Source organism: Schistocerca nitens, chromosome 2, assembly GCF_023898315.1.
Source record: "Schistocerca nitens isolate TAMUIC-IGC-003100 chromosome 2, iqSchNite1.1, whole genome shotgun sequence".
Taxonomy (NCBI): domain Eukaryota; kingdom Metazoa; phylum Arthropoda; class Insecta; order Orthoptera; family Acrididae; genus Schistocerca; species Schistocerca nitens.
The window spans coordinates 883816711-883842257 of record NC_064615.1 but is presented as its reverse complement, the minus strand read 5'-3'; the positions used below and the strand labels follow the sequence as shown (position 1 = coordinate 883842257).

The following is a 25547-nucleotide window of genomic DNA, read 5'->3' as shown; positions in this document are numbered from 1 at the left end:
GTTGAACCATTTTTTTTTTTTTTTCGTTTGGTTTAAATTCTCGCCATCTCTTTAACCGCTCCCTCGTTCCGATGGAGATTTTCTTCATATTGATGGATTATTCATTCAGTTGTTGGTAGAAAAGTTACACATTTAAAGCTGAAAAGTAAGCAAATTGCGTTTTTTTGCTTTAATACTTGTTTATTACTGACCCTTTTCCGGCTTATTACGCCATCATCAGTTTTTCATTTTTCTTCTACATACCTCAACATCTTTTGCTCTTTGTCATGTTACCCGTTTCGTCTATGTTTGCATAGTCCATGGAAATCAAATTAGAGAGGCTCCCTCCATTTCTCGACTGCACTGTGTTATCTTACGTCTTCTCATCCAGACGGTATTGACAATCGTTCGCCGGCCGCTGTGGTCGACCGGTTCTAGGCGCTTCAGTCCGGAACACCGCGGCTGCTACGGTCGCAGGTTCGAATCCTGCCTGGGGAATGGATGCGTGTGATGTCCTTCGGTTGGTTAGGTTTAAGTAGTTCTAAGTTCTAGGGGACTGATGACCACAGATGTTAAGTCCCATAGTGCTCAGAACCATTTGAACCATTTTTCGACTTGTTAGGTTCCATCAAATTGTGGGTACCAAAAATAGAAAGGCCGGAACCTCGGGAGCTGGTCCGTCCAGTTGCGCAGGTGTCAGTCGAGTTGTGGCAGGAGTCGTTAAAACACTGCTGTTGAGCGAAACGAAAGCCGCTACAGAGCAAACAGAATGGAGGGCGCCTCGCGCACGGCCCACTACGTAATCATTCTTTTTGATTGAAAATTCCATGTCATTGCCGTTACCATTTTTCTTTTTTATCTTTATCTACTGTATACATGAATAATTACTTTGCCTGATCCGTTTTTCTCCTCTCTTTTACAGAAGGATACTGGAACTCAGCCTCGAGGAGGCAAGGACGCCGTGACTTGGCGGTAAGAGAGAAACCTTCAACACCATTTAGAGATTTCTTGGCGCTAGAGTGATAAACAAGAAAACACGTGCACACACGTTACTGTCTCACTCCACACATTGACTAACAAAGGGATTCAGGAACTGTAAGAGTTTAACGTCCTATTAGTAACATAACTTTTATTTCTGTGACTAACGTGTAAAGAGATTGATACCTTAACAACGTCAGTTAACAGTGATCCTTCTTCAAAGAGGCAATATCATGTTTCATGTAGTTTCATGTCATTTTCCGTGGTAAAATGCATATCTTCTATACTAGTAATTCTATACTAGTAATTCATCATAACTGTTTAAACACACTAATCTCCGAAACTACTTGATATATTTTCGCAGGTAACTTGAGTATAGCTTGGGGCACCGTATAGGCTTTATTTAATCAAAACCCGATCGTAAAAAAAAGATCTCCTAATTGAAAGTTTTATCCATATTGATATTACAAATGCGAGAGTAACTGCCTGTTACGTTGTCATGACTAATCCGCTGAACCAGTTTTGATGAAATTTGGGATGGGGATAGCTTGAACCCTAAAGAAGAATATAGGCTACTTTAAAAAGTGTTTAATACAAGATAGTTATTGATTTGAAGACTACTACGCGAATTAGGGAAAAATATTTCCTGAAATGATAATTAAGTCGACGGGCGTTGTTATACGTCATTGGGGACTTCTTGAAAATGTGTATCCCCACCAGGACTCGAACCCGGGATCCGCTGCTTACATGGCAGACGCTCTACACATCTGAGCCACATTTTCAACATGTCCCCAATGATGTATATCAATGCCTGTTTGCAGCTATGGTGTCGATTTAATTATCATTTCATTCTAGAGAAGCTGCACGGTCATCAATGGTATCTCTTCTTTCGGGACCAGATACTACCTTCATATATGAAAATATTTCCTGTTTGTAAAAACTATTTACTGTTTGCCGTTTGATATTTATCATAATTGTGAAAGTGCTTTTATTGGTATAATGTATAGCTGCTACAGTAGCACGATGCATAGATGCGTAATCCTGCCCAAGCCCCTCTGTACGCACTGCTCTGCAACAACGCTGCGCATGCCGACGCTTCGGGCGTTGGGTTACCTTGTGAGGGGGGGGGGGGGGGGGGGAGGGGGGCGAGAGCGTGGTGGTCATCACGACCTATGCTTACCCGGACAGGCAGACACGCGAGGGCAGCTCATGCTGTTGTACGTACATTAGCTTACTTACTCACCATCATTCATCGTAACAATACTTACCATCATTCATGATAACAATGTCCGGCCCCGGTAGCTGAGTGGTCAGCGTGACGGAATGTCAATCCTAAGGTCCCGGGTTCGATTCCCGGCTGGGTCGGAGATTTTCTCCGCTCAGGGACTGGGTGTTGTGTTGTCCTACTCATCATCATTTCATCCCTATCGACGCGCAGGTCGCCTACGTGGCGTCAACTCGAAAGACCTGCACCAGGCGAACGGTCTGCCCGACGGGAGGCCCTAGCCACACGACATTTCATTTCATCATAACAATACTCACCATCATTCATCATAACAAACATGCTGATATGCGATCGGAACTGCAGGTAACAGCTAGTATCTAAGAAAACACTTACAATGGGCGACATAGATTTTTGCTTTTGTATGTACGAGATGCATTCAAATGAAACCTGCTCAGTGCGCCTACCTTTGCCTTGCACATAAGGTGGCACTACGTATCTGCGGGTATGGTGGCGCACTCTATTGGTCAAGAGCCTGACGCGTGCGCACCGTTTGATGCTGCATAGCGCGAGTGTGGTTTCATGCCGAAGAGAAGGTGGTCGCACAAGTTATTGTCCACTACCGAACATGTAGGCGAATAAGCAGGAGCAACGAGAAGTGATTCGATTTTCGGCGGCGGATGAAGGCTGTGTACGATGAGTACAGTCTGAGTCGTTCAAATGTTGTGGAATGGGGCAAACGATGCGGATGATAATGCCGCCCACACACGGCCAATGCGGTGAAGACGACACTGCAGCATTTTCGGTGGGAAACGCTGGAACATCCACCGTGGAGTCCCGACCTTTCACCGTGTGACTTTCATGTGTTTTGACCTCTAAAGAAAGCTATTCGCGGACATCGATTCGCAACGGACGACGAAGTGTGTGACTGGGTCCAGGCCTGGATCCGACAGCAGCCTACTAGCTTCTTCAAGAATGGACTTGACCGGCTAGTGTCGCAATGGGATAAATGTGCCAACAGCTTTGGCGACTATTTTTGAGTATGTATTCTGTGTATAACTACATTTTTGAGTTAATAAAATCGTTACCGTTACTTTACACTAGTGACCGGGTTTCATTTCAATGCCCCTTTCATAAACCTCGTATATCATTGTCTGTTGCAAGGATAGTCTGAAACCAGATAAATGTGGATTTTTAACTACCCTCCTGGAAATGGAAAAAAGAACACATTGACACCGGTGTGTCAGACCCACCATACTTGGTCCGGACACTGCGAGAGGGCTGTACAAGCAATGATCACACGCACGGCACAGCGGACACACCAGGAACCGCGGTGTTGGCCGTCGAATGGCGCTAGCTGCGCAGCATTTGTGCACCGCCGCCGTCAGTGTCAGCCAGTTTGCCGTGGCATACGGAGCTCCATCGCAGTCTTTAACACTGGTAGCATGCCGCGACAGCGTGGACGTGAACCGTATGTGCAGTTGACGGACTTTGAGCGAGGGCGTATAGTGGGCATGCGGGAGGCCGGGTGGACGTACCGCCGAATTGCTCAACACGTGGGGCGTGAGGTCTCCACAGTACATCGATGTTGTCGCCAGTGGTCGGCGGTAGGTGCACGTGCCCGTCGACCTGGGACCGGACCGCAGCGACGCACGGGTGCACGCCAAGACCGTAGGCTCAAATGGTTCAAATGGCTCTGAGCACTATGGGACTCAACTGCTGTGGTCATTAGTCCCCTAGAACTTAGAACTACTTAAACCTAACTAACCTAAGGACATCACACACATCCATGCCCGAGGCAGGATTCGAACCTGCGACCGTAGCAGTCGCACGGTTCCGGACTGCGCGCCTAGAACCGCGAGACCACCGCGGCCGGCAAGACCGTAGGATCCTACGCAGTGCCGTAGGGGACCGCACCGCCACTTCCCAGCAAATTAGGGACACTGTTGCTCCTGGGGTATCGGCGAGGACCATTCGCAACCGTCTCCATGAAGCTGGGCTACGGTCCCGCACACCGTTAGGCCGTCTTCCGCTCACGCCCCAACATCGTGCAGCCCGCCTCCAGTGGTGTCGCGACAGGCGTGAATGGAGGGACGAATGGAGACGTGTCGTCTTCAGCGATGAGAGTCGCTTCTGCCTGGGTGCCAATGATGGTCGTATGCGCGTTTGGCGCCGTGCAGGTGAGCGCCACAATCAGGACTGCATACGACCGAGGCACACAGGGCCAACACCCGGCATCATGGTGTGGGGAGCGATCTCCTACACTGGCCGTACACCACTGGTGATCGTCGAGGGGACACTGAATAGTGCACGGTACATCCAAACCGTCATCGAACCCATCGTTCTACCATTCCTAGACCGGCAAGGGAACTTGCTGTTCCAACAGGACAATGCACGTCCGCATGTATCCCGTGCCACCCAACGTGCTCTAGAAGGTGTAAGTCAACTACCCTGGCCAGCAAGATCTCCGGATCTGTCCCCCGTTGAGCATGTTTGGGACTGCATGAAGCGTCGTCTCACGCGGTCTGCACGTCCAGCACGAACGCTGGTCCAACTGAGGCGCCAGGTGGAAATGGCATGGAAAGCCGTTCCACAGGACTACATCCAGCATCTCTACGATCGTCTCCATGGGAGAATAGCAGCCTGCATTGCTGCGAAAGGTGGATATACACTGTACTAGTGCCGACATTGTGCATGCTCTGTTGCCTGTGTCTATGTGCCTGTGGTTCTGTCAGTGTGATCATGTGATGTATATGACCCCAGGAATGTGTCAATGAAGTTTCCCCTTCCTGGGACAATGAATTCACGGTGTTCTTATTTCAGTTTCCAGGAGTGTATTTATCTGAGTCAACTGTACTCACTTCTCTGTTTTTATGTACTCGTCGCTACTTTCAATTTTTTTACTTTTCTACTTTATTTTTTATGTTTTTCAAACGTTTACCACGCCTTCCAATCACATTTTCTTGTAAGTTTCTATTGTGGACCTCTAGCAGCTAACAAGTCACTCTATCGATTGTGGAGGTGCATCTTGGGACCATGTAATTCAGGTTTTGGTGACAGCGTTATCTGTTGTCGAAAAGGAATTTCTTTTTATTTCGTCTGTAATAAGCTAACCTGACATATAACAGAAGCCACACACAGTAATATGCGTTGATATTGTGGCAATGCCGATAAAAAAATAGAAGAGAGAAAACGTATACTCCACACAGCTTGGGCAAATATGGATCAGCAGTAGAGGGAAGTTTCTTTTGAAACCAGACAAATGCAGGACAAATTACAAGCTTTCTGTTGAACACTTCTTATATTAATCTTGTTTATTAGCGATGACCATTCTAGAATATTGCTTAAGTCACTGAGTCCATACCAATGAGACTAACATAGGGTATTGAACGTACGAGGGTTGCCCAGCAAGTAATGCACCGCATTTTTTTTCCTCAGCCGAAAACAATGCTACGAATGCGAAACGTTACGTATGTATTATTTGAAGTTTCCTGAGTGAGAACGCCAAGTTTCCGTCACTTTCGACAGATAGCGTAGCTGCAGGACAGTTTCAAAATGGCGTCTGTAGGTGATGTACGTGCCGTCCTTGAATTTCTCACTGCAAAGAAAGAAACTGTTGCGAATATTCAGAAACGCTTGTGCAAAGTCTATGGAGCATCTGCTGTAGAAGGAAGTACAGATAGCCGCTGTGTACTGAGGGTGACGTCATGAGAAGGCGGTTCGGCGGAGCTCCAAGATTTGCAGCAGTCGGAGCGACCATCCACCAGACATGTCCCAGCAAGCTGTTGTTATTCGTGAGGGCAGACGCATTACGACTCGACAGTTGGCGCTGCATCTGTCAGTCAGCAAACGAAATGCCGATGCAATCATCCGCACTCTTGGATATTGAAAAGTGTGTGCAAGATGGTCCAGCGGTGTCTAACTGTGGATCATAAATCACACAGAAAAAACATTTGTCTTCATTTATTGCAACGTTTTGAAGCAGAGGTGGAGGCCTTCTTTTCCCGGATTGTGAGAGATGGTGAAACTTGGGTTCACCATTTTGAGCCCCAGACAAAACGACAGTCGATGGACTGGCGCCATTCCCACTCCTCACAGACGAAAAAATTCAAAGCAACTGCTTCCGCCGCTAAGGTCATGATCACCTTGTTCTGGGACTGTGAAGGTGTTATTCTCACAGATGTCATGCCAAGAGGCGGTAGCATAAATTCAGAAGCGTATGTCAACACATTATCAAAACTCAAGACGAGCTTAGCGACTTCGGCCCCACAACAACCCAGTCGACCTTTTGCTTCAACACGATAACGCTCGGCCCCATACAAGTTTGAGGACGCCTGAACACATCGCAAAACAGGGTTGGGCAGTGTTACCCCATCCTCCCTACAGCCCTCACCTAGCCCCATCGGACTTCCACTTGTTTGGGCCATTAAGGGATGCCACTCATGGAAAACTTATCGAGGGCGATGAGGAGGTGATTCACAGAGTGAAGCGCTGGTTCCGCCACGGGGACAAGGATTGGTACCGACAGAGCATACACGCCCTTGTTTCTCGCCGGAGGAAGGTCATAGAACGGGATGGAGATTACGTGGAAAAATTGGGTGTGTAGATAAAACACCATTCGTTCGTTTGTGTAATTCTCATTATGTTCAATAAAGAATTGCTCAAGAAAAAAAAAATGCGGTGCATTTCTTTCTGGGCGAACCTCCTAGACAATGAAAAACGGCGTGACTGGTGACAGTTTTGTTACAGCCAGAGGACAGCAGCATGGAAACGGTGAAAAACCAGAGTTGGCATACACTTGAAATAGGCGCCAACTTTCCTGCGATAGTCTAGAAATTGGAAATTTTTGGTAATGTCTTATGGGACCAATTTGCTGAGGTCATCGGTTCCTGAGCTTACGCACTACTTAAACGAACTTACGCTAAGGACAACACACACACACACACCCATGTCTGAGGGAGGACTCGAACCTCCGACGGGGTGGAGGGGGGGGGGGGGAGCTGCGCGGGACCGTGACAAGGCGCCCAGGCCACGCGGTCAGTCCGCGCGGCTGCGACAGTCTGCTTACCAATTTTCATGAACTAATATTGAGGCATCAAGGAATGTAACACAGCTGCGTACGTTTATTGCTCAGTGTGACCATGATCACCGGATCACAGGATTAGACTCATTATAGTTATCATAGAGGTATTTAAATAGTCGTTCTTCCCTCGGTCCTTCCACGAAGGGGAAGAAACCCTAGCTTGTGGTACAATGTGAAGAGCATGTGGATGTAACTGTATATCTGTCTCAAGTCCACAGAGACGAGAGTTTGGTCGCGACGAAGTCCCGGCTTTGCGGCTGCGCGGAACTTCAGGCTCCATATGCCGCCCACGCCGTTAGGCTGTTGAGAAATGAAGCGAAACGCTCATGTGGCATTGGGCGGTTGTTCGGCCACCTGGTGTAAGTCTATTTGACACCAGGTCGGCGATTTACGCGTCAATCAAGATGAGATGAAAGGGTTAAGACAACACAAACACCTTGCCCCCGAGAGAAAAAAAATCTCCGACTCGGTTGGGAATCGAACCCGGAATCCCGCGATCTAGCTGCAGCATCTCTAACCACTAGGCCTCGAGAGGCTGCCCGGAGGCCGCGCCTTGGATTGCTTTCTAGTTTGTGTCGCGGCCCTGTTTATAGCTGCAGTCGAGTGTGATTGCCTCTACGCCGTTTGTTGTTCATTTCGAATGCTGAGTCCATGACGTTTTCCGTGGAAGGCAAGCCTCCTAGGTGTCTTAGGGAACTGACAGATGAGAAGGCCCTAGCGATCGTAATAAATTTACTGTCAGATTAGAAGCGTTCCTGTTGCCAAGATTTTCCGTTATTCATACTTCTGTACACTGTTTAATGATTCAGCTTCAGAAACTTGGAGCCTGCTCCGCGACAACGGCCTTGTCGTATCTCTCGGACGATTACATACCAGGCCGTAATTCGCTTGTCTGATTCAGACATTGCGACTCTTGTGGTGTTTATCACAACAGGATTATACACCGCCCGCATCTCGTGGTCGTGCGGTAGCGTTCTCGCTTCCCATGCCCGGGTTCCCGGGTTCGCTTCCCGGCGGGGTCAGGGATTTTCTCTGCCTCGTGATGGCTGGGTGTTGTGTGCTGTCCTTAGGTTAGTTAGGTTTCAGTAGTTCTAGGTTCTAGGGGACTTATGACCACAGCAGTTGAGTCCCATAGTGCTCAGAGCCATTTTGGATAATACACCCTGATCGTCTGTAGCGTTACAAAAGCGTTTAATATTATACAATTTTAATATTAATACGTTTTTAGTAGGTTGCTTTCTTGTCTGTCTGATCGGTGCAAATTTTACAATTCATTTTAAACTAATTTCCCGATGAGCTAGAGTCTTGAAACTTTCAGCATAGCTGAGAACTCGATGACAGTGCAATATTAACTCGCATTCCTGTCTGGTGTGTCGTGGAGGATCTGTTGTGTTCCACTGCTGTTTTCCACTTATCCTGTTCCAGTCGCGAATGTTTCGCAGTTAAGAACGATTGCTGGTAAGACTCCATGTGAGCTCGACTCTCTAATTTTTACCTTTACGCGCATTTCGCGAGGTACACTCAGGGAGAAGTAATGCATTGGTTGACTCAGGTAAATATAAAATGAAATAACCTGAAATTTACCACATGTCTTTATTGTAATCTCATCAAAATTTTTGCAATCGACTGAACAGTTTCACATACATAAGACTAAAAAGCGGTTTTAATAAGGACAAAAAAGTATAACTTTCTCCTAGTCCCATACAGATTCCTAATCCCATAAAGAGAGCCCTAAGAATTTGTGCTTTTGAGTTTTTAATAGGTGTGATAATACTTGGAACATTTAAAACGGAAAACGTGGTACGCATGCTATAGATAACAGTAGAGAGTAGCTGTCATTGAGAAAAATTGCATAACAGTTGCATCGTTCACAGTGCAGTAAAACTTTAGTGACCTAGGTGAACTATTCACGCATCAGTTATCTACTGCGTGCACCACACTTTTTTCTTTTTAAATGCCACACCTGTTGTCACAGCTATCAAAAATACACAAATACAAATTTTCAGAAGTGTTATCTGTGTAGGGTTAGTAATCTTTATGGGGCTAGAAGAAATTTTCGTATACTTTTTAGTGCGTTATGAAAACGTGCTATATTAAAACAGCTTTTTTATTTAGATAATTATTAAGTTGTGAGGTAAACAATAATAATTTCGTGTGGTTTAAGGGCATAGTGCAAGTCTTTTAATTTGGTTTCACTTTGAGGAATTTTGTATCCGTAACGTACCTCAGTAATTGTACCGGGGAAAAGGAACCTATACTTTAACGTGGAATCCGAACCACGTGGCGTTCCTGGCGAATCTTCACATCATTGAGGGATGAAGGCTGTGTTACTGACTGAAAAACTTCCGTGGTTCAGTCGAGATTCCATCCCGCAACCTCTCGGTTTGTCCGCACGCACTTATCAATAGACTACCAATCCCGACAGGTGTGTTATTAGTGATAAAATATAATAACCAGATGTGAGTTGGTGGTTGTTATAGTTTACCAGTAATGACTGGTAGCATTCTTCCACTCTAAAGGTAATTGACGCACTTCTGTAACGCTTTCCCAGAGATGCTGCTCGTCTATGATAGTGCCAGCGGTCATGATATGTTGTTAAACATTAAACAGTCTAACAACGTTTGTGGAATAAAAGAAGACTCATAATCGAATGTGTGTTTGTTTTATTTTATTTTATTCCACGAACGCCGCCCACAGCTATGTCTCTCAAAACACGTGGTTGAATTGTGTGCAATTAAAGTGCTACTAATCATTAGTTACAGAGCAGTATTTGACGGCTAGTGTCTGCACCTTCCAGTACTGACCGGCTGTCGTTAGCGGATGCGGTTAAGCGGTAGAGTGCCGGCGTCTTCATTCAGAAACGCCTACTCATTCCGCTTAATGGCCGTTACGGTGCTTCGCTGCGCTGAGTCGCTACTTCCCGAAAAGCTGGCTGTGACGTTTTTGCATCTCGGTGAGTGCTGTCGAAAACAGAGCGTTTGCCTTTTTGGTTATCTGCCTTTTAGTCGTCGCCACTGTAGCTGATTCCGGTAACTGGAGAGAGGCTGTGGTGTTTGCCTTTTAGAGTAACTTTTTTGCTGAGACCGGTCTGCACTCGCCGGTTGTTGTCATCCTTCCTACTTTCCGCACTTGTCTGCTCTGCCTTAACGAATGCGAAGATCACTGCAAGTATTCTGTGGTGCACAACATCGTCGTTAGGTACAGAGACGCATTACCTAATGACGGCATTTAAACCGTATATTATTATTCCTGCTTGCTCGCTCGACATGTGTCTGTAGAGTGTAGTCTTTGTGTTGCTTTTGATGGAGAGAATGAAAGAGGAGAAAACTGGTGCGGCATGAGCATCCGCATCCGACATATAAAATCAACAACAGTGGCAAAGCCTTCATTTCATGGGATAATGGAGAAAGGTTATTTGCCGTGAGTATTCCGAATGGTGTGATATGGCCCATCACGAATTCCTTTCCTGTGCCAACCTCTTCTAGTTGCGCTTGCACCCGAGTCATCAGCTATTTTCTTCAATATATTCTTCCCCTCTTCTCCTACAGTTTTTAACCTCTGCAGTTCCCCGTGGTATTATGGAAGTTATTACTTGCTGTCTTAACACATATCCTATCCTGCCCCTTCTTCTTGTTAATGTTTTCCGTATGTTCCTCTCTTCGCCGATTCTGCGGAGAAACACCTCATTTCTTAACAGTATACCTAATCTTTAACATCCTCCTACAGCACCAAAGCTACAACGCACCGATTCCCTACTTTCCCTGTCTTTCCACAGCCCATGATCACTACCATACAATGCTGTACCCCAAACGAATATTCTCAGAAATTTCTTCCCCAAATTAAGATTGTTGATTGACTTTAGTAGCTACCTTTTGGCCAGGGCCCAGGAATGCCTTTCTTCGCCTGTGCCATTCTCCTTGTGATGCATATACTTGTTTCGTCCATCATGTGTTAATTTGCTTCCAAGATAACTGAATTCCTTCTCTTCGTCTACTTCGTGCTCCACAATTTTTGTGTTATGTTTATCACATATCTCATTTCTACTACTCCTCATAACTTTCTTCTTTAACTTACTCTCATTCCATAGTGAGTGCTCATTTGATTGTTCATTCAGCAAGTCATTTTCACTGAGGATAGCAATGTCATCAGCGACTATTATCATGATTATGATTTCACCCCAATTTTATCCCAATCGTGAACCTTTCTCTATTTGCGTTATTTCTTCTTCGAAGTATTGATTGAAGAGTAGGCGTGAAAGGCTACATCCCTTTCTGACCCATACAGTTTATTTTTCCCTCTTGCGTCTTGTGCGCATTTTTGTTGCCAGTCTTTCCCTATAGCTAACACCTTTTTTCTTGAGACTTGGATGGAGACGTATGATATTTAATACAGGAGATTGATGACCGGAAACATTATAGCATCACTACACCATCGGAAACACCATGTTGATTCACACGCCAGACACGAATAATTGTTCATAGCACGCCAGAAGAAAGCATCAACAAATGACTGGAAGAAAAGTTGTTCATGGTGGCAATACGGAATTGTTCCTAACGTCCATTGAGTACGCGACTGACTTCGAATGAATGCAGCCTTAGAATGAATACAGTCTTAATGAAACTATTCAGGCTTTTAATACACTGCAGTTCGCGTCTTATTTGCAGCCATAGCTTATGGAACACTATTGAGTACAGTTCACTATTACAAATACTGAGCGGTGCGCTAATGTGAACCGGTATGTTTGAATGAGAATAAAAATCACTGCCATTTTTTTCTTATTTGTTATGAGAGTTGTAGGAAATGTCCTCCAAGCTTGGTTACACACTCTCGTTCTAAAGATGCAGAAAATAAATGAAATTAATAAAACGCTTAACTGTATTGGTATTCGTGGGGCCACAACTTTCCTACCACTCTCCAGCTTTTAATTTACATGTTTTACTTACGCATATAAATCGCTGAAAACAAATTAGTTAATGGCTGGGCCTGCCGGAACATTTTGTGGACGCCGTTGGATTTCTGCAAGTCGTCTCCCGCCCCTAGCGGCCTTCTCGTTGACAAGACTCCAACTTTTAGCAGAGGAACTAGGAGGAAGTGCACAGAAAGTCGGCGACCGTGCGACAGGTTGTCTGCTGGAACCGGAGCTTCCAGTCTGCGGGCTCGCGTCTCCAGTTGCTGGTTTATTAATTTAGAAGTCGCCGCCGCCGTAACTGGGCACAGCGGTAGAGTTATCTTGACAGGCGAAGTGGGCTGGGCAGGCAATGCCAAAGTTGGGTGTAACGTCTCTCTCTCTCCACCCCTGGACTCCAGCAGTCTGGTGGATGCCGCCTAGCTGGAATGCTCTCCGCATCTCAGAATCTTTCCACTGGCTACGCTCAATCCAACAGCCACATTAAATATTTTCCACGCTTTTTACGAATGATTAAAGATTTAGAATCGACTAGTTTCCTGCCGCTCCTGCACTCTTACGTAACTTCTCCGACGTGCGTACTTTTTCCTTTTTACTTTTAGACTGAGGTCACAGGAACGGAGTGTTTCCGCAACGGAAGACGTACTGCGCCGACACGCACAGTCCTGTAGCTATGTGGCTAGCCAAATATGGGGTCATTTACTTTTCGCGTATAAACGAAGCATAGCTACATTCGTCTAGCTAGTTAATGCCTCATTAAAACTTTTATTTTTCTCGTAAACACTTAAAAACCGGTAAATTGGGATTCGCATGCGTTCTGCGTTAAGCAATCTTTGTTATTCGGTTGTGAGGAAAAATTAGTTAAAAGAATTTATTTTCGCACACCTTACGAGTATAGTTTTACATTGCAGCTTGATAATTAACTCGTTTTGTTTTCGTAATTTTCACTATTATCTTGATGCTCCAAAAGTAAGAAAATATGGCGCGTCTTTCGAAAAGTTTGCAGTTACAAATGTAGTAGCTGAGTAGTTTACGTTTGGTATGTTTTCGTTCCTATCACTGGTGTGTATGAAATATAGCAAACGTCTCGAAATCGTTTCTTAGACTGGAAGGAGAGCCATACCTTTTTCCAGTCCCGAGTAAATGAGTGATTTGCACTCTAAGACAAAAGCGACGCACCACGAAGGAACTATTCGAATTGGACGGAAATACTTTGATGAGATGTACATGTAAAGACAAACAAATTATTACAGTTCAGGATGATTTATTCAAGAGAAAGAGCTTCAAAAACTGAACTAGTCATAACGCATTGGTCCGCCTCTGGCCATTATGCAAGCAGTTATTCGGCTTGGCATTGACTGATAGATTTGTTGGATGTCCTCCTGAGGAATATCGTGCGAAATTCAGTCCGACGGGCGCGATATAACGTCAAAATCCCGATATGTTTGGAGAGGCCAGCGCACAATGCTCCAAGCGTTCGTAACTGGTGAGAGATCCGCCGTCCCTGCAGGCCAACTTAGGGTTTGACAAGCACGAAGACAAGTAGTAGAAACTCTCGCCGTGTTCGGGCGGGCAATATCTTGCTGAAGTGTAAGCCCAGGATGACTTGCCATGAAGGGCAACAAAAGGGGGCGTAGAATATCGTCGAGGTACGCTGTGCTGTAAGATTGGTGCTGACGAAACTAAAGGGGTCCTGCTGTGAAAGGAAATGGCATCCCAGACCTCATTCCTGGTTGTCGGGCGACAGTCAGGCTGGTATCCCTTCGCTATCCGGGGCGTCTCCAGACGCGTCTTCGCTGTTCATCGGAACTGTTTGCGAAGCGAGACTCATCACTAAAGACATTTCTACTCGAGTCAATAGGATTCCAGACCGAATGTGCCTGACACCACAGGAGACGGACTTGGTGTACAGAAGTAAACGATAGTCGGTGCAAGGAGTGCCGTAAGTTCACCCCACTTTCCTTGAGCTGCCTATTAATGGTCCTTGTGATCACTGAAGCACCAGCTGCACGCCGGATCGATAATAATGATGAATCCAGGGCTCTAGGTGCTGTTAGGTACACTGCCGGAAGGTGTGTAAGGTTTACGTTGGCTGCCTGTGTGACCTCGATGTAGCTTGCTGCCTCGTAAAATGAAACTTGTAAGCTCTAATTTCGCTTCGAGCATAAATGTAGGTTTTAATTATGCTGTTATTCTGGATGTCTTGTGCATAATTTATAATTCATAGTCCACGTTGACTTAGAATTTCGCGTGCAATATAAATCGAATGGCCAAAAATCCCGGGAAGGGTTGCCTCATGTACTACGTCTACAACTTTGCTTCCGCCGTTTTTTTCTCGAAGTTCGGGGCATTATTGTGAAAAACTTACAAAAAATTATAATTAATAGTACAGGGTTATTATAAATGATTGAAGCGATTTCACAGCTCTACAATAACTTTATTATTTGAGATATTTTCACAATGCTTTCCACACACATACAAAAACTCAAAAAGTTTTTTTAGGCATTCACAAATGTTCGATATGTGCCCGTTTAGTGATTCGGCAGACATCAAGCCGATAATCAAGTTCCTCCCAGACTCGGCGCAGCATGTCCCCATCAATGAGTTCGAAAGCATCGTTGATGAGAGCTCGCAGTTCTGGCACATTTCTTGGTAGAGGAAATCTTTCACATAATCTTTCACATAACACCACGGAAAGAAATCGCATGGGGTTAAGTCGGGAGAGCGTGGAGCCCATGACATGAATTGCTGATCATGATCTCCACCACGACCGATCCATCTGTTTTCCAATCTCCTGTTTAAGAAATGCCGAACATCATGATGGAAGTGCGGTGGAGCACCATCCTGTTGAAAGATGAAGTCGGCGCTGTCGGTCTCCAGTTGTGGCATGAGCCAATTTTCCAGCATTTCCAGATACACGTGTCCTGTAACGCTTTTTTCGCAGAAGAAAAAGGGGCCGTAAACTTTAAACCGTGAGATTGCACAAAACACGTTAACTTTTGGTGAATTGCGAATTTGCTGCACGAATGCGTGAGGATTCTCTACCGCCCAGATTCGCACATTGTGTCTGTTCACTTCACCATTAAGAAAAAATGTTGCTTCATCACTGAAAACAAGTTTCGCACTGAACGCATCCTCTTCCATGAGCTGTTGCAACCGCGCCGAAAATTCAAACCGTTTGACTTTGTCATCGGGTGTCAGGGCTTGTAGCAATTGTAAACGGTAAGGCTTCTGCTTTAGCCTTTTAGTAAGATTTTCCAAACCGTCGGGGATCCATGAATCGATTCAATTTGCACTTTTCATATGATCGGAATTGCTGGTCAGCCAGACTGTATGCCACTGATCGAAAAAGGTGGTAGTCAGAGAGAGCAACGTATGGAGAAGTCGGCGGAAGGGATGGGACTTCTCATTTAAACATTAGCATGTATATTTTGACGGGTCGAGCACTGACCTGCTCCAAAATTACTTACACGTGTCTATCGCTGTATTGCGACCGTTTGTGTTTCAGTGCTGGGCTCAAACGCATCAGTTGCTTTCGATAATGATGTCCCGTGACAGTATTCGCCTGTTACAGTTGCTACGGTCTTCGACATCAAAATTACCGTTCCTCCACTAATAGTTCCCTCACCATTGGTCTTACCCAGCATTTTAAGAGCCACAGCCGCAGATTTCTTCACGTTGAAGCAGATAATTAAAACTTCCCGCAATGTCGAGAAATGGGTACTTAATCGAGGGTAACCTTAAGATACACTCGCAAATCGACTAAAATTTTTATGGCATTATGTTTACAGACGCCTAAGCTTATTGTTTTACACCTATGACCGATCACCTGAACCCCACTTGCAGCTACTGCCGTCTATTTCAAAACGGTGGAAGCAAAGTTGTAGACCTAATACATGTACGACATGCTAGTATTGCCGATAGATGCGGCGTACGGCGCGAATGCAGGCACGATACTGGAGCAGTCTGTTAGAGACAAACGTATAGTGAAGATTCGAGCGCGTCTCAAGTTAACACAGTCTGAAACTCGGAAGATAATACAAATGTGCAAGGTGCATGCGCCATAACAATTCGGAAATTGCGCAGGAATTCGAGTATCTGAAGGCAAGAGTGTGTAGGGTGGATCATCGACGTCACGGAGACAATGTTTACAGCTGGGTACACCTCCGCAAAGGCCAACCACAAGGGTCTGTGGAAAGGGCACCATGCCATCTCGCCTCCGAGGAGACATACGGGGTGATCGCCGGTGTACCATCAGCGGACGAATGACGTCATATCCTGTGATTAAATTGAATCAAGAATCTTAATACAAAACCTAAAATAATTATGAAATCAAAATATAAAATAATGAACTAAAACGTAATCTTAAAGATTCTTCCCATGACGTTCGAGCACTCAATGTAGAACACTAATGGCAAAATAGAGATGATCTGTGATAAAATAAAATGACGATTGAGTATATGCATACATTTCCACACCCACTTTGAGGCTATATGACAGCGGTAACGAATACCAAATTTAAAAATGTTGTCGCATTACATAACTATAGCATCGTATATGTCTATTCCTCAAACTTGTTTTTTCCAGACTTGCTGTCGATATCTTACATTACTTTCGCACATGTATCTTCATCCACTACTGGATAAAGGTCTCTTCCATGCATTACGATCTTCGTCTATTCTCAGCCATACCGTCATCGCTTCGCTCTTTTCTAATCTCTTGAAACCCCTTTAAGAACTACTTTGGTCCATCTGTCACATTTCGCCAGGGTAAGTGACCCATCCACCTCCGGTTAATTCTGATTACGGGCATAATTATAGCTTCAACACCAATCTGTTAACTGATTCACTTGTTTGTTTCCTTCCTCTCCAAGTAATTCTTAGCATGCACCGCTCCATTCAATCTAATCATTGTTTTTTGAATGCTCGGCTTCCTCGTCCAACGCAAGCTGACTGTTCTTCAGCACGCTGCTTATTCTCCAGATTCGGTGCAGACAGACTCCTTTTTGTCTCCCTGTCTTTAATTAACTCTGAAAACCTTACCCTTCGCAGACGACGTGCGTGACCACGCTGCTTGGAGCGATTCCACAAGAAGCGTTTTCTGACATTTCCAACAGCATTGCAGCCTGTGTCAGAAGTGTTTTGTAGCTAATGGTGATTACTGTGAAGGCCAGCAAAGGTAAAGTTCGGGTCACATAATACAATAACAAAGACACGAACACGAACGCTGTTGGGAGACGACCCATAATTAGCCATTGACATTCTTACATACACGGTCCAGTCACATTAACGTGAACACCGCTTGTGTTCGGCGACAACATGCAATAACTAGTAATAGACGACAGGTGGTAGTACTAGCAGTGGAGGGTGTATAAAGCGTGTAGAGGAACGCCGCGGAAAACTGTGCAATCGTTGTCGGAGAAATTGATCTGACTCTCAAAGGACATTATTATTGGCTTTCGGGCCAAAGACGGAAGCATTTCCGAAACGAGTAAGGGTTTGTAAATAGTTCGAGTGCCGGTGTGGCTAAAGTATACCGTGCATGGCAAAATAACGGTATCCAAAACCAGCGCCGAGGCAGCTTTGGTATTTGACGGGCCGTACATAACAGGAGTGAACGACAGCTACGGTGATGCGTACGGGCGAAAAGGCGTGGAACTGTTGAACAACTGACATCCCAGTTGAACCAAGGGCCTACGAACAATTTCTCCTCAGCGACCCTTCAGCGAACGTTGTTGCATATGGGCCTCTGCTGTAGGCCCCTGGTTCATGCATCTATGCTGACTGCTGTTCATCGGCGACCAAGGCTAGAATTTGTGCGCCAATACCGCAACTTTAAGCCCACTGAGTGGCGACAAGTGGCTTCTTGAGACGAATCACGTTTTATACTCCCTCGGACAGTTGGGCTTTGGCGTGTACGGCCCTGCAACAATCTTCGGAAGGGTTCAGGCCGGAGGAGAGAGTGTTGCGGTCTGAAGAATGTTTTCGTGGCATTCGTCATGGGTCTCGTCATTGTGGAAGGCACAGTGGATCAAAACCCGTAAATGAACTTTGTCTTTTCCTCAACATGATGGTATCTAACAGCAGGACAACGCAACGTTTCACACAGCTGCTCGTATAGTACGTGCGTGGTTCGTAGGACACCTCCCCCCCCCCTGCCCCCCTCCCCCCCTCCACACCTCGAGCGAGCTGTTCTCGCCATGTTTGTTTGTCAGCTGTGAAACCTAGTGCAGCTGGCCAAGGCATTTGTATCAGCATGGCTTCAGATCCCTGTCGTTCCCTTCCAGAGCCTCATTGAGTATCTTCCTGGACGTTCGCGCTGCAAAAGGCGGTTATGCAGGCTTTTGACGGATGATCATATTAATGCGACTGGACAGTGTAGTTGGTTCAAAAATGGCTCTGAGCACTATGGGACTTAACTTCTGAGGTCATCATTGTCCTAGAACTTAGAACTACTTAAACCTAACTAACCTAAAAACATGACACACATCCATGCGCGAGGCAGGATTCGAACCTGCTACCGTAGCGGTCGCGCGGTGCCAAACTGTAGCGCCTAGAACCATTCGGCCACTCCGGCCGGCAGTGTAGTTGGTGTTTCATTGATACTACTACATAGGTACTTATTGTCGTAATGATGTAGGTACTTATTGTCGTAATGATGTCTCACACATTGAACGTTAAGAGTGGTTTATCTATTTGTGGATGCGTTATTGACGAAATACAGCTCATATAATAGCTTTCTTTCGTCCCTGTGGTTTTCCTCGACTCGAAATGTCGATTTGGTCTGTGTTAAAAGTGTAATTCACAGGAATGACCTGTCTCGAAATGTCTAACCAGAGATTGAGATACTACCAGAAGAACATACTTTCGTGCAGCGTAAATCGTATATTGACTGTCAAAAACAGTGAATGAAAGCGAACATCAAGACAGCAGCACATGCGGAAACATGATGCTTCTATACTAAGTGTGCGGACCTGTACTACCAGTTTTTGCATTACCCGTCGTGTATCCGGTGGATATAACTGCCGTGTTTGCTTGATTGTAATATAAGCTGCAGCTAGACAAACGTCTCGAATGGTTAGTGACTGTCGTAAGTTTTTTTTAAACATCTCTCGTAGAAAACGAACCGTCGGATGAGCGTAGAAAGGTTATAAGCTGGAGATGACAATTACAAAATCAGACTGGTAGTTATACAGGCGTTATGTTTTTGGCACCTTGACTTGTAGTCAGTGATAAGCTTTGTTTTCGTTCTTCGTTACTTGAGGAGTAGCGTATGGAGTTCGTCAAGAGAGAGGCAACTGTGCGGTGAATTTAAACCAGGGATGTTGAAGTCACAGACGCTAGCCTTCGTGACAAATGAGTTTACGTAGAGATTGCTTCTGAAGAGATTTCGACTGGAGAAGGTGGCTGTATCCGACAAATCTACTCACGAGCCAGCGGCGAGAAAGAGAAAAGTAGGCAGGCCGCTCCGTAAACACAGCTGCAGTGTGAGTGGTGGAGCTGCGTGAGAGGCGACGAGACAGGACGCAGCCGTTACGCCTTTTGACGGGCGAGATGGATGGCTGTCCGGCACGTGCTGGTCCCTACACGAGCGCACGCGTCCTCCCTGCTGAGGCTTCCTGTCTCTGCTCTGAAGCAGGGGCGCAGCGAAAGCCAGCAGCACGGGTAACATACATTTCACAAGACTTTCTGCAAATGTGACGTCATTTTGACTACCGCAGGAACTGCTATTGACTTTCGTTTGCGTCCGTTGCTAGTCTCTCACAAGACTTCATGCACACGTATCGGACGTTTATGAAAACGCTAATCATAATTATTGCCGGCCGGAGTGGCCGTGCGGTTCTAGGCGCTACAGTCTGGAACCGAGCGACCGCTACGGTCGCAGGTGCGACTCCTGCTTCGGGCATGGATGTGAGTGATGTCCTTAGGTTAGTTAGATTTAATTAGTTCTAAGTTCTAGGCGACTGATGACCTCAGAAGTTAAGTCGCATAGTGCTCAGAGTCATTTGAACCATTTCATAATTATTGTTACAATTAAACGTTACTTAATGGGTCATCAACGGTTATTGTTTTCATATAAGATTGAGTTGTTATCCTCAATAGTAAAATTTTTACAGTACGGGTACATGTAGTACAGTACAGTAGTATCTTCAAAAAAGATATGTCCTGTGTAGAAAGAGCCAGTCCTTGATTAAAAGCTGCATCATCACTATTTTCGTTTATTGTGGTTGAGTAAACGACCGGTGTTGGAAATTGGAAATTTGTGATAAGGACTATGGGACTAAACTGCTGAGGTCATCGGTCCCTAGGCTTACGCACTATTTAATCTAACTTAAACTAACTAACGCTAAGGACAACACACACACACACCCATGCCCGAGGGAGGACTCGAACCTCCGACGGTGGAAGCCGCGCGGACCGCGACAAGACGGCTATCCCGCTCGCCAAACGACGGGTGTTTATTTTAATTGTGTTTCCATTTGTTTACTGTTAACACCAGCAAGTAGGTGAGTCACGCTACCACAGATTCCTAAATTGTTCGCTAGTACAGGACAGCCAAAGTCAGTTTTGTGTTATGTTTTTAATAATATCATGTTTACGTCAGTGGTACACTGAGGTAGTTTTTGGTTCAAATGGCTCTGACCACTATGGGACTTAACTGCTGTGGTCATCAGTCCCCTAGCACTTAGAACTACTTAAACCTAACTAACCTAAGGACAGCACACACATACATGCCCGAGGCAGGATTCGAACCTGCGACCGCAGCGGTCACGCGGTTCCAGACTGTAGCGCCTAGAACCGCACGGCCACTCCGGCCGGCAGGTAGTTTTTGATCACGTATTTTTTTACATTCCTTCTGCACAAAACGTTATTTGGGATGGTTGTGATAACACTCGTTACACCCCGCACAAGCACAACGCGTTGTCAGCCCTTGGTAAATTTCGATCCAACAGCCGGCCGGAATGGCCGAGCGGTTCTAGGCGCTACAGTCTGGAACCGCGCGACCGCTACGGTCGCAGGTTTGAATCCTGCCTCGTGCATGGATGTGTGTGATGTCCTTAGGTTAGTTAGGTTTAAGTTGTTCTAAGTTCTAGGGCACTGATGAACTTAGAAGTTAAGTCCCATAGTGCTCAGAGTCATTTTTCGATCCATTTTCCTGAAGTAGTCTGGGGTAGGTCTGGGCTGATAGCAGAGATACCATCCACGTACGCAAGTCACTTATCCGTAACAGCAGCATCCGCAAGCCTTTCATCCGCATCTGCGGGTATTACAGTTTAAAAAAAAAAAAGGACCGTAACACTTTCTGCACAACCCACTCATCATTTTGCGGGACAATGCGCGCGCGCATACAGCGCAAGCTGAGGCTGCTCTGTTCGAGCGATGGGACTGGGAAGTACTGTACCATCCAGCATACTCCTCGGACTTAAGTCCTTGTGACTTTGATTTGATTCCGAAGATGAAGGAACCACTTCGTGGCATTCGCTTCAGAACTGTTCCAGAGATTCGACAGGCAGTATACCACTCCATTCGCACCGTCAACAGAACAGGCTCTGCTAACGGTATACTACGCCTTCTACATCGCTGCCAACGGGTTCTACACAACGCTGGTGACTACTTTGAAGGACAGTAACAGGTGCAAACTCGTAACTCTTTTGTATCAGTTGTGAATAAATAGTTGCCACTATGTAAGTTCCAACCCTCGTAAATACATACAATGTAAACTTTCACGGCCGGTATTGTCTTCACTTAAAACTTCCGGGCTGATAGGCCGTGGTCGAAGTATAAAACAGTCTCCTGACGTTTCGTCTCCGACTGCGGGAGACAGTTTTATACTTCGACCACGGCCTATCAGCCCAGAAGTTTTAAGTGAAGGCCTCGTAAATACATTTTAAAAACAGAGAGATTGCAGCCTATAGAAAAGGAGTTGTTTACTTCCGCGTCGCGGTATTTGTATAGTATAGCGTCCACCAATATTGTACCCCTAGGCACACTCTTACCGCCGAGCAACAATTAAAGTTACATTCCAAGTCGAACATGCACGAAAACGCGCGTATGAAATCGAGCAATTCATTCGCGACGATCGACACCTGCACCGACAAGAAGTAATAGGTATTCACTTAACCATAACTGGCAGCATTGTCTACGTTAAAATGACGACGGAGGCAGCATGCGCAGACGTAGTTCGACAACTCACACACGGACTAAAGTTCAAACAGTTTGATGGGCATATTGGGCAGGTGAGGTTAGATCACGCTGGTTTCGGTCTCCGAACAAATCGGGTGTTTGGGATTCCTTTCGAGGTGCCCCAAGACGTGGTCCTTGAAGCCTTCCGACCGTATGGTAACGTTGTGGGCCACATCACGGAAAAAAGGCAGACGTTCACGACATACCACGTGTGAAATGGAGTCCGACATATAAAGATCGAACGGTCCGAACACATACCATTCTAACTGCTGATAGGAGTGCGAACTATCGTTATGTATGACTTTCAGCCGTGGACATGTGCACGATATGGACAAGAGGACCATGTTAGGTTTCGGGAGGATGACGGTTCAAACCCGCGTTCGGCCATTCTGATTTAGGTATACCGTCATTTCCCTAAATCTTTTAAGGACGAGACGTTAAACACTAGTCTTCTCCTCCATTTTCGGTCTGATTGTCTGCGTCGCCGTTTGCTCCACATTGCGGCCGCTGACACAGCTGCCAAAGCGAGAGTCACTTCTTTACCAGAGACCTACGAGTCGGCCGTGCGCAACCCGGACGCGTCACTTTAGGATGCACATATTCTTCCGCCAGCACTCCCCCTCGGGAACGACAGTGTGGACGACACCTCACCGGCACCATCTCCTATGACGCCTACTAGACCAACAACTTCCCAGAGCTCGTTGAACAGCCCGCCCGATGCGATGGGCATCAAACCGAGTGTTGTGCCTACCTCTGGTTTCCTCAAGAAGATCACGACGTCGGACGACGGATCGCCGAATTCCGACAAGGAACAACACCTCTGAAAGCAACAGGCGCCCGAAAAACGGAAGAAGAGAAGTCTAACGCCCACCGACACACTCCTTCGTATGACATCACTGGTACAGGACCAGATACCAGACTCTGATCTCCCTTCGCGCATCCCCGACAACAGAAGTGGCCGCTCCAAATATGCCGCGCCGGCCGTTGTAGCCGAGCGGTTCTAGGCGCTTCAGTCCGGAACCGCGCTGCTGCTACGGTCGCAGGTTCGAATCCTGCCTCGGACATGGATGTGTGTGCTGTCCTTAGGTTAGTTAGGTTTAGGTAGTTCTAATTCTAGGGGACTGATGACCTCGGATGTTAAGTCCCATAGTGCTCAGAGCCATCTGAACCAAATATGCCGTCTGAGGAGCGTCCTTTCCACCACCTGCAATCCCTCTCGACAACAACGGATTCCATGGAGGGAGGTTCCCCGGATGCCACTGTGGCAGTGTCACCATCCGTAGCCCTCAGTGGGCGCCACAGACGCCTACCACCTGTTTCGATCTCCTGGACTGATGATGTCGACGACAGAGCAGATCGGAATGCTGACCCACCCATCGGCACAGCTTCTACCCAGTGATTGCCGCCTTGATGACCAGCTGGACATCTCTGCAGGACCCTCCGTGCCAGTAGGAGGAGCAAGTCTACAACAATACCGCATTCGGATTCCACATAAACTGGCAATGTTCAGAGACATTATTTACGCTGCTGATGTCGACACTGCCCTACTCCAGGAAGAGATGTCGTTGATTTATGCACCCCCGGCCCACATCTCCCATGCCTCTGACAATGCCGCCCACCTCCGTGCAGGGCTCCCCACTATCAAGATGTAGTGTGCCTTCCTAAGGCTGGGGTGTGTCCTTCACGCTGTTCGGCGTCCCCATCCTAAATGTATATGCATATATGCACCGTCCAGATCCAATCGACGTTGCGAATGACACACATCCTGTGCTGACGATGTAACGCCGCTTTTTGATGCTCCCTGGATGCTCTGGTTCTCAGAGGGGACTTCAACCCACACAAGGACCCACTGATCAACTCCAACCACATTCTCCACGTACGGCTCTTTCTGTTATTATCGATTGACGTCAGCTTATCGTTACGTGGACAGATTTGATCGCACCCGCGCGGGTTTCACATACTATACGGCACACTCGTCCAGTCATCTTGGCCGTATCTACCTCACATGCACTCTTGCTAGCGACACTCTCCAGGCCGAAGTTTGGCTCCTGGCTTTCTCCTGCCTCGAGGCCTACACCTGTGATCTCGCTCTCGACCGCCAACCGGTGTGGCACAGTAGTGACATGTGGAAATTAAACTTTGTGCACCTGACTGTCTCTGACTGCCGACAGGTCGTCGAGGACGTGTGGGCCCTCTGTTGTCGACGTTGCCCCGCGTACGCAACCATCCTATCCTGGTGGCAGTCCTGCACGAAACCGGTTTTATGTAGAGCATTGATGGTATATGGCAAAGATGTCTAGACTTGGCATACGAGCACCATGGACTTTTATTAAGCGATCCTACGTGACTGCACTTTGATGGCATTCCCTCCCATCTGTCAGGCGATAGCCCATCATGCTAAAGCGCAAATCGGTTCACTCATACGATGGCATTTGGATGGGACAATTGTTAGGTCCCGTACCCAAGCCTCACGAAACGCAATCTATGTACTAACTACTCACAGAACGCCGGGTCGTCGTCGAGCTCTGATACAGAACCTCACAGATGCGGAAGGACGACGATGTACTACACAGACGCTATCAAGGTGGGAGTCCCCAGGACCTGATGGTCTCCTCCTACAATTTTACTGGTGTTTTAGCTATTTATTGCTACTTGCTTGGGCATCCATCTGTTGCGAATTGATGTCTCCAATAATGACGATCACAGCCACCTTCCTTGACGTGGTGATTAATCTGTTCCCTAAACCGCATGGGCGATCACGGATCTGTGATTACCCGCCCATCACGCTACTCGACAGCGACATGAAAAATTTCAACCGGGTGTTGGCATTACGACTGAAGAAGGCAATACTGTACATAACGTCTCTAGATAACATTTTCCTGGGTGGTGACAACAGTATTCATATGGCTTTTTGCCGTTAAAGGGACATGATTGCAGTCGCCATGTCGCAACATCTGCCTTTTGCATTGGCATCGCTTGACTTCAGTGAGACATTCAACCATATCATCACACCTTTTCGATAACGGTCCTCCAGCATATGGGTTCTACGGCTCATATAGTAATAGTGGTAATACGCCTCTTGAAGGACGCGACTTCAAAAATAGCCAATAACTGACACCTCACCGCGCCTCTTAGTGATCGAGCGCTCCGTCCGATAGGGTTGCCCACTTTCTACCACACTGTTTTCTTTGGCGT

General features: G+C 46.4%; 1 long non-coding RNA gene across 1 annotated transcript in view; it reads left to right on the top strand.

The window, feature by feature from the left end:
• The window catches only part of LOC126234693 (uncharacterized), a 604178-nt gene that overhangs the window by 437527 nt on the left and 141104 nt on the right, over positions 1 to 25547 (top strand). The window contains exon 2 of the long non-coding RNA XR_007544765.1: positions 902 to 951. This is a non-coding gene — a long non-coding RNA (uncharacterized LOC126234693). The remainder of the gene's footprint in view (positions 1 to 901; positions 952 to 25547) is intronic.